The 13,958-nt window shown below is 43.5% G+C and overlaps 1 protein-coding gene and 1 long non-coding RNA gene across 3 annotated transcripts in view; one reads left to right on the top strand and one right to left on the bottom strand.

Moving 5' to 3' along the window:
* Nucleotides 1-13,958, top strand: part of PRLR (prolactin receptor) — a 450,951-nt gene that overhangs the window by 331,765 nt on the left and 105,228 nt on the right. For both annotated transcript variants that reach the window (XM_069220785.1, XM_069220793.1), the window contains one exon: nt 10,579-10,648. The gene's annotated coding sequence lies outside the window, so the exon portion shown is untranslated. The remainder of the gene's footprint in view (nt 1-10,578; nt 10,649-13,958) is intronic.
* Nucleotides 1-13,958, bottom strand: part of LOC138282856 (uncharacterized) — a 103,897-nt gene that overhangs the window by 53,688 nt on the left and 36,251 nt on the right. The gene's annotated exons all lie outside the window — the stretch shown is intronic.

The raw sequence follows: 13,958 nt of genomic DNA, 5'->3' as shown, positions 1-13,958 counted from the left end.
TGAATCGCATGTAACAAGTCCTTAATGTGTTCGCCATTTTTCACTGGAGAACCAGAAGAGGTCATTAAACCTCTCTGTGACCACAATTGGCCAAAATCATGTACAATTCCAAATCCATATCTGTTGTCAGTATAGATAGTGACTTTCAGATTTTCAGCTGCGTGGCATGCTTTAGTAAGGGCAATTAACTCTGCCACTTGTGCGGAATATACTCTCTCGAGCCAGGAAGCTTTAATGATACCAGCTATGGTACACACAGCATAGCCAGCTCTCAGCATTCCGACTGAGTCTCTCAAACAGGACCCGTCAACAAACATAATGCAGTGATTCTCCTTTAACTGCGTATCTTGAATATCAGGTCGGGGCTTGGTACATAGTTATGTTACCTCAAGACAATCATGCTCCACTTCCTCTTCATTATTAATCTCAGTACTTTCAACAGGAAGTAGAGTTGCCGGGTTTAATACAGTACATCGCTTCAGTGAGACATTAGGCGACCCCAAAATAATTGTCTCATATCGTGTGAGTCGGGCATTTGTCATGTGCTGGGTTTTGGTTCGAGTCAACAGAATTTCAACTGAATGTGGAACCATTACTGTCAAGGGATGTCCCATCACTATGCCTTCACACTGCGTGAGGCTTTGACCAACTGCTGCAACTGCGCGCAAACAACCCGGTAAGGCTGCTTCGACGGGGTCCAAGGTAGCTGAAAAATATGCTACAGGGCGGTTTGCACCTCCATGGACCTGTGTCAAGACAGACAAAGAACAAGCATCACGTTCATGACAAAACAGTAGAAAAGGTTTCGTGTAATCAGGCATACCCAAAGCTGGTGCCCTGCACATGCACTCTCTCAATTCCATGAATGACTCAAGCTCTTCTTTGAATGGGGTTATGGTATACGGTTCATCCTTAATCTCTTTGCCTGTCAGCTTAATCAATGGTTTGGAGATAATTGAGAAGTTGGGTATCCACTGACGACAGTAGCCCACCATTCCCAAAAACATCCTGACATCTCTCTTTGTTGTCGGGGGTTCATTTGCAAAATAGCTGTCACCCTTTCCTTTGATATTCTCCTGGACCCTCTCTCTATCAAGTGTCCTAAGTACTTCACCTCTTTCTGACAGTACTGCAGCTTCTTTGGTGACACTTTATGTCCGTTCTTTCCTAAATGATTCAGTAAGGCAATTGTGTCATACCTACAGTCATCTTTTGTCCTGGACGCAATCAGCAAATCGTCAATGTACTGTACTAGAGTTGAACTGAAAGGTAGTACTAAAGATTCTAAATCCTTTTTCAATATCTGATTGAAGATGGACGGTGACTCTGAAAACCCTTGAGGAATTCTGCACCATCTGTACACCTTGTCCAGGAATTTGAAACTGAATAAAAACTGGCTGTCGTCATGAAGAGGCACCGAAAAGAAAGCTTGTTACAAGTCTACAGCAGTGAACCATTCAGCATCATACGGAACCTGAAACATGATCACTGCTGGGTTTGGCACTATGGGGCAACATTGTACCACAATCTTGTTTATTTTTCTCAAGTCCTGCACTATTCAAACCTTCCCACAAGGCTTTTTCAGACCCATTATCGGTGAATTACATGGGCTGCTCAACACTTCCTTCAGGACTCCTTGTTTTACAAAGTCTGCAATTATTTGCGACACCTGAATAAGGACTTCTTGTGCCATATGGTACTGCGGCACCTGAGGAAACACCGCATTTGGCTTCACTTGAACTTTAACTGGTTCCACTCCTTTTATCAGTCCCACTTCCTTTCCTGTCAAATCCCACACCTTCTCCGTCACCGTTCCCTGTAACTCGGCTGGTAAGTCAGTCACTGTAAGCATCGGAAATAATGTTATCAAAGGGTAATCTTCATTCGCGGTTTCTGTCTCTATCTCTGAGAACTGACCATCATCCCCTTCATCATCACTGTTTGTCTGTACCTCAATTCCATCGTTTGAACAGGTAATCGAGCATTTCCTTTTGTACAGTAAGTCTCTTCCCAGTAGGGACACAGGACTTGAATCGCAGACTACAAACTTATGCAGTCCCTGGAAGTTGCCAATCTCAACTTGCACCGGATCTGTGATTGGGTTTGTCAAGTACTGGTTTGCTACCCCTACCACTCTTATGGTATGCCCTGAAAGTGGCAATTTTGGGACTTCTGCACTTCTGACTGTAGAGCGTGTAGCTCCGGTGTCAACCAAAAAGGAAACCTTGTGACCCATTACCTTTCCCTCTACATAGGGTCCCCTCTGATCTACTTCTAGGGACGCTGCAAGCCTGCACTCTTCACTGTCTGAACTGTCATCCGACCATTCCTCATTTAGTCCATCTTCACCACGCAATGGGAATTGCTGTACTGTATTATTTTGGCTCATCACTTGACCTGTGACCTGCTGAGGAAGCATCACCTGTTGCTGTCCCATTGGAGCTAATGGTAATTGCATTTGCTGTCTAGGTACCATGGGAACCTGCTGTTTAACTTGCTGCATTTGCGCTGGTTGAACATGCGGCATTTGCATTTGCTGTATGGGCTGTAGCCCTTGCATCTGAACCATGTTCTTCTGGAAGTTTTGATTTTGACTTCTCAATTTTGGACCTTTCACACTTTGTAATGTACCGACATTAGTGCTTTGTTGAACGACACCATCCTGCACCACATTTGGGAATTCCCGCTTCCAATGCCCCATGCCCCCACACGCGTGACATGGTAACATCTTTTTCATCCCTTGTACGTCATTTTGAACCACAACAGTATTCAAGTCTGGACCGTGATTCACAAGACCTCGACCTCTCGGTTGTGCCTGAAACACACCATTCCCTTGCGGTTGCTGTTGTACCATCTGCTGGATTCCATTTCCCTGCATACCTGCCTGTGCTGCCCTTATCTGCATCACCATCACTTTTTCCTTCAGTTTTCTCTGCTTTAGCTCAATCTCGTCACTACAGTATTTCACGAACTGCAACACCTCATCAATCAGCTTTGCTTGCCAACAGATCAAATGATTCTTAATCATCTGGCTAACCTCTGGTCTCAGCCCTTCAACAAATCTGAACACAAGATGGTTCATGTCTTTTGGTTCAATAGTTTCCGTACCACTGTAATGTTTGAGTGCCTTCAACAACCTCTCATAGTAAGCATGTATCGATTCTTTAACCTCCTGTGAGGTCCGGTCGATTTTCTGCCAATCAGTCACTTTCGGGGACACTTTCTGCTTCAAAAACTCAATCACTTTGTGATAATACTTCATTACCTCCTCAGAGGGTGCTCCGGTCACCTTATCCCTTGCTGGCTCCTGTGTCGGCCAGTCTACGCCTCTCTTGCACTCAAGCCATAAGTCAGGCGGAACAATGATCTCAAACAAAGTATTCAAATCTTCCCAGAGACACTTCGCAAGCTTCACAAACCTATCTGTTGGTACCACTCAATCGGTTTTTCCCTCAACCTGGGATAATCATTTGTGAACGACAATATGTCTCCCCTAGTCCACGGTACATGGATTAGAACCCCACCAGCTGTTTCTCTCATGGGTAACATCTTTACTGATTCCGTATCTGGTGAAGCTTTAGCTTTACTCGATCCCGGACTGTCACTTTTCTCCTTATCTCTTTTCTTGGCCCATCTGCCTTCCCACTTTTCTAAAGCTCCCCAGATCTGAGCGCCTTACAATATTTCCTTTAGATGTGCTTTCATCCCGGCAGACCTCATGTGCTCGAAGTCCTTTGAGTCAAAGTCTAATCTGTAACTTCTTTTCAAATGTTTAGTGTTCTCAATATCGATATGGTATTTGTCTGCCAGGTTCACCAATTTTTTATGTACCTTGCCTACTTCTTTAGTAATCTTGGGGCACAGATATCTCAATTCTGCTTCGGTGTATGACTCTAATCTGTTTACCCCCATTGTTCCTTCCACTAATTCAGCAGCTTCCACACCCAGTCTCACAAAGTTCAGGTACTCATCTCTCCCCAATCTTTCCGGTTCCACTGCAGCTATTGTGGTCTTTTGTGAAGCGTAGGTCTTCTCTAATCATTCATTTAACTATTGTACCGTCAAACCTTGTAGTGAAATGTTCCCTGCATGCATCATTGGTGACTGTGAAGCATTCGTATTTATTGTCTGTGGGGTTAACACACCTAGCCCTGCCTGTCTCATTTCCTCCAACGGCGCTTCATCTGGGCTAAGGTCTAACAAAGACCTTGGTCTTTTGACTGATTGCTCTCCCGGGGCCATTAACTGTGGAGTTCCCATGGACCCTCCTTTTATTGCATCTTGGGTCATTACTCCCTGATCACACATACCAGGCTTACCTTGTGCATATAATGGCACCGGCGGACCAACAGTAATTGGCAACTATATGGTCGCAGGTGTCTGACCTGGTCCAAAACTCCGTGGAGCAGCGACTCCAAAGGTCTGATTCTCTGAAGCCGGGGCAGGTATTAATGTAGGTCCTGCTGCTGGATTATACCCTGGTAATAGTTGTGGCTGCGGCTGGGGCAGCAATTGTGGAGTTGGCTCAATCTGCACTAACCTCGATTTTGTATATATCGGGTCTGGTGGCACTATCAGATTTGTAGTAGTTTCTAGTACTGGGACGTCTGGATAGATTCTCTGTATCTGCGGTGGAGGTTGCAACTGTATCTGCATGTCTGGCGCAGTGGGTACACTGACACCATTCTGTATTGAACTCGTATCACTAGTCTGTGCTGTATCAGTAACTCCCTTTTCCTGCGTCTGGTTCCCAGGACCCGCACTAGTGCTCGGGACATTGTCGCTTACCGCATAAGGTGGCGGGCGATCATGTAATATCTGATTTAGGAATTCTTCATCGTCTGAATCCTCTTCTTCTATCCAAGATCTGTTAGTCTCTTTAGGCTTACTAGAGTCTTTGTCTGTTTTACATGTGGCTTTCTTCCCCTGCGTCTCATCTCCCTGTGTTATTGCTGCGAATAATTTGAGTCCGTCAACTATTCCCCATCTCCACATTTTACTCTCATTATCCCATCTAGCTTCCGCTAAAGTCTTTTCTGCCCTTTTTATTCTTCTTCGGATTTTTTCTTGTCTTTGTTTAATAACCATTAAATCCCAAATTGCTAAAGCCTCGTACTGAGCTGGCCTCGGAGGTGGCTTCTGTACGCTTAACATCCACCTTAAATTCTCTAGAACTCTCGTATTGAACGTCCCGTGTTCCAGAAACGCCAAACATCCCTCCTTTTCTGTCAATTTGTGCCACTGTTTCATCCATAAACAAGGCGCAACACCCTTTTCCTCCATAGCTATATAAGCTGGAGTACCCTCAGGCGGTGTAGGCTCTCCTTCACTCGCCATAATGTATGTGTCTCCTTTCAGAGCGCTCTTAAAAGCTTTGATAAAGTTCATCTTTGTGTCTTTTCCTTTGTTTTATTTAATCAGAAAGTGACTTTAATTCCCAGGACACTCTTCACCCACCTTTCTCAACCTATTGCCTCTCACAGACGGCAGCCAATCCGTGCGCGACCCCTCTCGGCAACTGACCTATCTCAGCGCGGCACCACTGACGTCACACTCAAACACTGCAGCTGACAAAGTCTTGCGGCTCGTCCGCCCCTCACCGAATTCAAACCAAACTAATGCAAAAAAATTACTGTGAGCACCTTAACAACAACAACAACACAAATTTGTCGGTTTACTACAGGAAGGGTACACATTCGCTTCAGAACTTTACAGAGATTTCACTTGAAGCTTCGGCCGCTTCTCTCTCCTTCTCAGTTCCCGCACCCGCAAGCAGAATTCAACCCACAAATCCTACCCTCGACTTGTCAATGGTTCGTTCTAGTGCACCTTAGAACTTGGCAAATCTCCATCGAAGGTTTCACACATACAATTTTGACTCAAACTCGACTTGTCAACCACGCCCGATTGACCTAATTAAACCGCACAAATTACAACATAAACCCAAGTGTCTCCTACACTTGTCAATATACTCCGGAGTCTTAGACCACGACGGGTCCGTACATGAACAACCAACCATGTGGATAATTTTGAGCACAAAGCGCCACACTCATATGAAGTATGCTGACTTCCCTACTCTCATACTGTGGAGTACGCCCACTCCTACTAAAAAAACATTTACCTGACCTAAATACACACAAACTTCACAAATCACCTGCAAAATGCATAAGCTGAGCAAGCGCAAATCCTACACCACACATGCTATGACGCCGAGAACATTCCCAACTCACTTAGGCAGGCTCCGAGATCCCAGGAAAGTCATGGTGAATTTAGAAACACATCATACCTCCAATTTTCATTATCTCAGAAAAATAAATTAAACAATAATACTCCGTCCTAGGGCCCCCAAAGGGCCAAACCGTCGCTCTGCTACCAGAAATGATAACGCGTCCCTTTATGATAATTTATTACACATCAGGACTCGTTTTAGGCCAATGAATCCTTTGACCCTGTTGAGAGACACCTTAGGACGAGATAGCTAACCAATATGTCAATCAATATGTCAATAATGTCATCAATATTTATCACGACAATACATTTCACTTTAGTCAAAGTCATTAATCAATTCAAGACTCTATCATGACCTTGCAGCCATGAATAACCACACCAGTTTAGTAGAATTTTATAAGTTTTATTCCCTATTGATTACAAATCTAAGAGCAGATGTGTTAATCTCAAAACCAAGAAACATAATAGCATAGTCACGATATGGCAACTTTGGTAAGATTTCATTAAGGCGAGAATCACAAACATCAGAACATAACACGGCGTGAACATAGATCAGTTTAGCAGAATGTCAATAACGCGTCAGTTCAACAAAGCATAGATACAGTCGTTTGTCTATTTGCGTCAGTTAGTGAACACTTATCCTAACCACTGATTAGCATTGGCATGTTGGGCTTCATGCAAAATAATTTAGAACACCAATTTGGAAAACATTTAACTATGGTCCCTGTCAAAAGTAAGCAGTTGGTACCTAGAAAGGAAAAGCAAACAGACAAATCACAAATGCATTGTCCTAATTACCCTCCAAAGTTTAGGTCAGCGCACAGGCTCAGTCTTTGTCTTCAGGACATCAGTCAAATCGCCATCAGTCAGAACTCAGCTCCGGGGCAAAAGGGGCACTTCCTTCATAAGGAGGCAAAGTGTAAATGGGCAAATCTAAGGACGAGGATGGTTCTAAGCGAACCAATAAGTCACCTAACAGAGTGACAAAGTTTCTGGATAAAATCAATAGCATTCCCTAACCCACCCAAATGGCTCCCCGTGTCATGGGTTTTTATCCCTTTTTTGTTGTACATTCCTCCAAAATTCTATTGGTCATTTGTTATACCCCACTATCTTTAACCTATCAGAAAACACATTATGTCACCTAACTTTCACCCCATATTATTTTACAAGTCTCTAATTGGTTCTCCTGTTCGATATCGTCAGAGGTGGCACGTCCGGTATGATTTCATCTTTCTGTAATTCTTTGCACATCTTTTGGTCAGTAGCTCCATTGTCTTCACTGGTTTGAATGACCTTGTACATTACATTAATCTACACTGTTTCATTTTGTTTTAATATCATCCTACAAGCAATGAAAAATATGCATGGGAACGGATCTAGCATGGTTACATTCATCTTCTAGTTTGAAGAAAAATAAAAGGTTGTGTCCCTTTGTGAGTCAGCACACTGCAAGATAGAAAGAAATACATTTAATATGAGAGCCAAGAAGCTAAGCTTCGGCTCATGCTAACTTAAGGCCTATAAGGATTTCAGCACAAATTCAATAATACAATTATTAATAATTAGTATAAACTTATTCAATATGACAATACATAAAACATTTTAGTCATCATTATTAGTTCACGTATACATTGGCAGCCACTCCCTGTGGTCACATTTCAGGTGCACGTTTAAGCCAAATTACTATTACAGTTTCTATGCGGCATTATCACACATTAATTCATAAACATTTCACGTTAGTATAGATTATATAAGCTATGCTCTCTCACACTCAATAAGATTTCTTCACTTTTGGAGTTCAGTCCCCCAGACACTGAATTAATTGGGTTCACTACAGCCATGACAAAGACTGCTTGCTGTGAAAGGAAGTGAGTCCCTGATATGCAGATATCACACCTGCAATAGTTCTACGAAGCAATTAAGTGTTTAATTGTGCAGAATCTGGTATCTGTTCAAGAGATGATACTAACAATTCAGGGAAAGCAAAGAGGCCAAACCTACACAATATCCTATTAAACAGGCAGGCTTGGGTGTAGCAAGCTGTCAGCAGCAGTACTGTGTGTAACGTGTTACTGTTATTTACCCATTAAACGTATTTGTATTGCATGGGCATAGCAAACAGCCCCTTGGTCCAGTCCAAATCAGTACAAACGACCTCTTGTAATGAGGGTCGCAGTAGAAAGTTAGAATAAGGTCCCACGGCTACCTTACTTAGGTGAGGTTTCAGATTTTTCAGGAATTAGAGCAGGTTAGGGACGAAACTGAGGGGTTTGGGTGAACGTGCCAGAATGCGTGAACTTGTCAGAAGGCCACATTCCGTTTTTTGGACTTGCCTGCTTTTTCAGAAGCAGGCATGATTTTCTTCTAGTAATGCTTTACTTGTTCTTCTCAATACCACATTGCAGATCTACAGAAAGACCTTTTTAGAATATTGAGTATTAGTTGACAATTGTGAGTTGTCTACCGCATAACATTCCATCACCAATTCTGAGAAAGATTGCAATACAGTAGTGGCTAAAAGTAGTGTCACAAGCTGTAGCTTTCCGAGGTAACAACCTGATTGCAACCCTCACGCCTGCTATTCAATACTTACGTTAGGCTACTTTTTGACATATTCAGAGGTCATTCATACGCAGGTATTGCTGAGTGTCAACTTTGTCGAATAACATCCTGCCTGGTCTTGATACTTCTTTCCTCCAGTACCCAACACTTATTGCATCTTTATCTCACTCTTGCCCTTGTTTTATGTCTGTTTTCTAACTTTCTCTTCCTTCTTTTCTGCCTTTCTCCCTCTTGCTCTGGATTAATTTGATGGTGATGAAATGAGTCCTGATCCACATAAATGAGTGTCGGCATCCGCCACTTGCACAAATGAAGTACTGCTGAGTAGAAGTGACCAGACAGAAGGTACAAGGCTCCTTGTGGCCCTTTCACTACCCAGTGGAGCCACGAGGGGTGTCACTACACAATCTAATGGGATCACTTCTCAAACTCGTGTGAATTTTGTATTCAAAATTTAAATAACATCCAGCAAGACATTGGTAATTAATATGCTGTCTAATGGGTTCATCCCCATCCAGGTCATTACAGACACTGCCTCCAGTCCTGGATTTTCGAGTGATGGCCTAATGCATTTCGAGTTATTTTGCTTCCATTGAATTGATTACACTAACACACCTGAATCAGTAGTTTGTAGGTGAAAGGTTTAGGACAGTCAGCAGTGCCCTTAATGATCTGGAGTGATCCATCCAGGGAGTAGGGACTGTCTGGGTGGACAGTAAATACAATACGATGAGAATGCCAGGGTATTTATCACCATACAAGAACAAGCCATTGTTTTTACGCATTCTGACACCTAATATGAGCTTCCCAAATTGAACCGGTACCTATAATCACAGGTAGGTAAAGGGGAAACCGGATTTACTAACATTGTTACATATACATATGTTATTTCTCGCAATTTATCAGTCAGGAACACAGTCAGTAAGACAGCAGTAGGTTAATGCATGCATTTCAAAGTTTTGTGTAAATCCTACCATCACTTGATTTGAACTATGTCGGGTAACTCAGCATTTTATGTCTTATGAGGTCGATTCAAAACAAGTAACACTTTTTGGGCAACCACATCACCTGGCAGTGTAAGCGCCGCAAAGGTGCACGTTTCTCCCGGTAAACACTGTAACAAATGTATTGCTGATGGTTAGTTTCAATATGACTTATTCGTCAAAATGGTAAACAGTCTTCTCTCAGCAGCAGTTTCATCTTTTGGCATTTGCTGTTCGGGAGCCGAGAGTTAAAGGAACATTTAGTCCCTACTCTAAACTCCACTAAACACACAAGAAATCAAGAGCACAGTCTTACCACCAATGCACAAGGAAAAAGAAAGGGAAACCACGTATTACTAATCTACTATTAAACTCTAATCCTGAGTTCCGGGATAGCGTTCTACCCGCCACAAACCGCTTCAACACCTCGTCCAGGGTAGTAAGCACTATATAAATACAATTAGAACTTTGTGTTCAGAGATTTCGAGTTCTCCTGGCAGGTGTGTGCTGCTCCAGACCAGGTTTTCTCTTTTCAAGTGCATACTTGTATTTTCAGTTTTTATAAGGGGAACCCAGAACCACAAGTCCCAGAATGCAAAGAAAACAATATCTAGACTGGGGGACTGACTCATGCTTGGATCAAGGGAAACTTGAAAGGTCTGTGCATTGAGACAAAAACCCGAACCATAGTGTGTGAAACGTGCGTCCTTCACATTGTACTGCATTTAAAGCATGGCAACGCTTGTTTTTGATTTCAGACAAAAAACAGGCTTGTTAACCGCATATTTTTTTCTTCCTATAGGTGATCACCTGGCCTTCAACTCGCGTTAAGACAAGGCTTGGGCCGCCCTCGTTACAGATGACTACCACAGGTAGGAGGGCACTTGAGTGTGGTACTACACGGGGCCATCACTTTTAAAGTCCTGGGGATTCCTTTTGCATATCATCTGTTTGTTTCAGGAAATTGCATAGAACCAAGACTACAACTCGAAGAATACACTGACCTCTTCACAGCCCTGGTGATAGGAAGTCATTTGGCAACCTAACATGCACTAAAGTCATTATACGACAAGTGGGGTGCATGACTTCAAAACAGAGTGTGTATGTGTTTTTGTCTGTGTGTATGTAAAATCCGTGGTGAAACCCGACAGACACCTCACCAAACCCTAGGGAAAGTACCTGTTCTCAACTACTTATCACAAAATACATTTGTTAGGGGGGTGTAACACCCCAAACAACCCCCCTGAAGCTACGCCCCTGGCCAGATGATGAGGATAGCGGAAGTGACATCGCATGTATTCTCCCTCTGGTCATTGCAGACAATAGCATCGCTTGAACTTCGACCCAGATCTTGGACTGAAGACAAGCCATTATGGGCCTGATTACAACTTTGGAGGACGGTGTTAAACCGTCCCAAAAGTGGAGGATATACCACCTACCGTATTACGAGTCCATTATATCCTATGGAACTCGTAATACGGTAGGTGGTATATCCACCACTTTTGGGACGGTTTAACACCGTCCTCCAAAGTTGTAATCAGGCCCTATATGTTTTTAAACAACCTTTGAAAAAACACACACACACCAGTAATAAGCGTTTGTGCTCTCAGGCACAAACAGCCAGCTTGCAGCTTCTGAAGCCAGCAGAAGCTAAAGCTATATTTAGATTTGAAAGGTCAGTAGTCAGTATGATAAATTCAAAGGACTTGCTGAACAGCAGTGTCTGTGGCTGCCTGGGGTTTCCCTGCTAAAGAGTGGCATCCTTCAGATGCTGTTGCGGTCACCAGACCTAGGTTGACTGTCTCGCTCCAGGCCACTGTGGTCATTTCAGGGCTCTCATGTGACTACCAAAGGGAAACGGTGTTGTGATGACATGCTGTGAGGTGACCACCCTAACCCAAGGGTGTAACGTGGACGCATGCGGTTCTTACCATCCAGCGGACCTCTGTTGAGCCTCAGTGGTGTAGACGGGGTGCTCTGGGACCTACTGCAAGCAAGGAAAATGCGTCCCCAAACCACCTTGTTCCTTAGTAAAAAGATCAATAATTGGGGTTTAGAGTGCCCCTCACAGCAATGCGCCCCGGTGCCACTGCACCTGCTGAGCCATTGATAGCCACGTTCCTCTTTGGCCCGAGTCCTGTGTCGGTCTTTACATTGTGCAACTCACTGCTCAGTGGAGACCGCTGAGCAGGCAGACCTGGGGAGGTGGGGCTTTTGGGGCCCCTCAACACATTTTGGGGTTACGGGGGAGCATTGGTTATTTTTAATTACGCTAATGTACGCCATCCATCTGGGTACGGTGTAGATGAACCACGATGTAACTAACTCCTTTTGCAAAACAGAGCTATTAACTCTGGGCTGCTTTACAGAAACACCAATAGCATGAGTTAATTATTAGCAGGCTGTTTCTGACACGGGCAGTCGCTGCACGCCTCGGAGCCCGGTTAGGACACCCTGTGCTCGCAGTAAAACCAACAGAGTGCTGCAGAGCCAAACACAAACAGGATACACACGGTTAACGGGAGAACGCCGTCTCTTCTATTTATTCATGCAGGTGAGTTTTATGCAGCGATGTTACCGCCAGGTGGCGATACAACTTAAGTCAGGGTTAAACGATAGGCACGAAGAAATTGTTACATGCATCTGTAGCTGTAGCAGTGCTGTCCGGGTGAGGTCCAGGAGGGCCGGATACATTGCAAAGTTTCCGACTATCCATGTAAAAAATGTGCACGCACTTTATCCACATGTAAGTCATTTACATTATCGATGACTAGCTGATGTTGATCCAGCCACATGATGGACACCCCTAATCCACAGTGATGTGGGGAGCTGTTCAGGTGCCTGGGGATGGGATGGGCAGTGCCGTGGGGGTATTTTTATTTTTTTGCGGGGGAGACCTGGTGGAGATGGAAAGTGAGTATTTCGCTAGTTTTCGGAATTAGAGGAGGAAGACATTTTCAGAAATGTTATATTTACTCTGGCTGGGTGGGTTTACTCTCTAGAGCTGCTAGGAGCATCACGGCGCTGGTTCTACTGGGGTGGTCGGTGATGAGCAAGGGGAGTTGGCTCAACTCCCCTTATAGACAATTGACCCCGAAGAAAGGAACACCACTCCGGGGCATAACAGGGCTTTTGGCAGTCTTTCTTTTTAGATTCAGATTGAATTGAAGTTCCTGTAACGGGAAGATGATTCAGTGGCACAGCAAACACTGCATATTTTAAACCTACTTATGACGCCGCCGCTAACCATGTGCTGTTGCTGTTTTCAATAGAAGAGTGGATGATAAGGAGGGAATAGGTAAAATAATGACAATAAACGAAAGACGTGGGAAAGTAGCAACTAAGCTGATTTCAGATCAACTTTGTTACTTCTCTGTACAGTCGCACTGCTCTTACATGGATATGAATGGCACATTCAACGGCAGCCATCTGGGTGCATGCACAGAGAGCTGGTGACTGCTAGGCAAAATTTAGAGGGGACATCAGCTCACCCACAAGGGAATTGGCACAATATTTCTTAAACAGTACAAAGTGGTTCAGATTTGGGAACATGCATTTCTGATATTAAAAGATAATTTCCATGGTCAAAGGAGACATTTTCTTGCTGTGTGGGTTAATTTGTGACTTGTGGATGCATTTCATACTGTTACTAGTTCTTTATGACCTGATTGCCTCATACAGATGTTGTCAGAGGCATGAGCCTGTAAGAGTGGGATAGCCTATTCCGGAGCATTTTCATTCTTTGCAGGACTCCGTGCCAACGAGGTCAGCAGATCTTTAGACCCAGCATAAGGGTGTGGAAAACCAAACAACAGAATGTCAATACCAATCAATTAAATTACACAGTATGACCAATGTGGCCATACAAGGAAAATTCCAGTCAGGAATAAAATTAAGGAGTTTTATTACAAACAGGAATAACATTAAGGAGTTTTATTACAAACTTAAGCTTAAAGTCCGGTAGACAATTCTCAAAACAAAGTTATAAAGAGACTGTATCACCAAGGGTTGACCAAGGCGATGAAATAAGTACAGGTGAACTACTATTAAGAGAACTAGGTATTCAACAAAAACAATACAGAACATCAGTAAAATAATCTGATGGATTGAAAACAAGCATTACTCAGTTTAATTAAGCATTAAGGCAATTCAAATCATCAAAGTTCAGTTTAGTTTGGACAA

This window comes from Pleurodeles waltl, chromosome 1_1, assembly GCF_031143425.1.
Source record: "Pleurodeles waltl isolate 20211129_DDA chromosome 1_1, aPleWal1.hap1.20221129, whole genome shotgun sequence".
Classification (NCBI taxonomy): Eukaryota; Metazoa; Chordata; class Amphibia; order Caudata; family Salamandridae; genus Pleurodeles; species Pleurodeles waltl.
Note: the sequence above shows the minus strand (reverse complement) of the source record. Positions and strands in the feature narration are given on the sequence as shown.